The sequence below is a fragment of the Helobdella robusta genome (assembly GCF_000326865.2).
Source record: "Helobdella robusta unplaced genomic scaffold HELROscaffold_121, whole genome shotgun sequence".
Taxonomy (NCBI): domain Eukaryota; kingdom Metazoa; phylum Annelida; class Clitellata; order Rhynchobdellida; family Glossiphoniidae; genus Helobdella; species Helobdella robusta.
Window position 1 is genome coordinate 264,134 of NW_008703670.1, and position 1,717 is coordinate 265,850.

Sequence of the window (1,717 nt, forward strand, 5' to 3'; positions counted from 1 at the left end):
GTAGTTGTTAAATTTTCCATTCTTTCCTTCCGCATGATGTGACCAAAAAACTTTAACAGTCCCCGTCGGATTATCTGTGGTAATTTCCTCTTTTCATAACCGGACCGCTTAAAAAGATAGTGGTGGATATTATTAAACCTATCAACTCCAAAGAGCCTTTTAAACTCTATAAAATGAAATCTAAAAATTTTCCACATTTGAGAATAATAAATGTTTATAAGCAATGTTTTGCAGTTGTTGTTACTATTATTATTGTTGTTGTTGTTATTAATAATATTATATATACGCAACATTGTAAGTGGTTCTGCGTATATATATTATATATATTATTACATTATATTAATTATATATTTATATATATATATATTATATATATTATTACATTATATTAATTATATATTTATATATATATATTATATATATATATATATTACAAAATTTACGAAAAATAAGTTTTACCGTTCCCATGCTCACCTCTAACCCAGACACACATGCAAACACATGAGAAAAAAGAGAGAGTGAGAGAAAGAGAGAGAGAGAGAGAAAGGGAGAGAGTAAGAAGAATAATTCATACGTGTTTTAACGCGATTGTGTTAGTGTCGTCGCCTTGCTTCTTTATAATCACTAGTTAAAAATGACAATGACATTTTTGCGTATTTCTTTGATGAATTCTTGAAATTTTTATGATGACGATGAGGATGTTGATGATAAAGAGGGAGAAAAGGAAGAGGAGGAAGAAGAAGAAAATGATGATAATGACGACGATGATGAAGATGACATAAATAATTTTCTAGACGATTAAGACATATTTTTTTATTCAATACCTTGATTTTGTGTTTGTGGGCTCTACGAAATTAATGTCGAAATTATTTTCTATAGTTAAAAAATGTTATAATCACTAACAAATTACTACTACTACCGCTGCTACTGCTGCTACTTCTACTACTGCCTGCTATACTAACTTTGTATACCTTCTATAATACTAACAACTACAACTATTACTACAACTACTACTAATACTACTACTACTCTACTAACTACTACTACAACACTAACTACTAGTTATTATTATATTTATTATTATTGTTAATATTATTATTTGGACAAATATAAATCATTCACTAACATAGCTCAGAACTTAGAATAGGCCGTCGTAAGGTAGCTGAAACACCATTAAACGTAAATCTATTGTTATATCATAATAATAACAATGCGTCACTTGGATCTGCGATTTAATCTAGCTGAGTGTGTGTTGTGTGTGTGTGTGCGTGTATGTGTGTGTGTGTGTGTGTGTGCCTAGGTGTGTTCGTTCGTATTAACAGACAGCAGCCTTATCTTAGAAAACCGTATGAAAAATTCTTACAGAGCAGTTTGAACTTAATAAACGGCAACACTAGCAACAATAAACAACAACAATAAATATCAATAACAACCCAACAACACCCAACAACAATAACACACAACAATAACACACAACAAAAACACAACAACAACAATAAACAGCAACGACAACACAACAATACACAACAGCTACAACAACCACACACAACAACAAAATTAAACAACAATAACACACAACAGCAACAACAACGACACACAACAATAACAACACAAACTACCCACATTTAAACCAACTCATTCAGCAACACAAACAACAACAACCACAACAAGACAACAACGATCAATCGCCTAAGAAACCCGCCCAAGAAATCCGAAA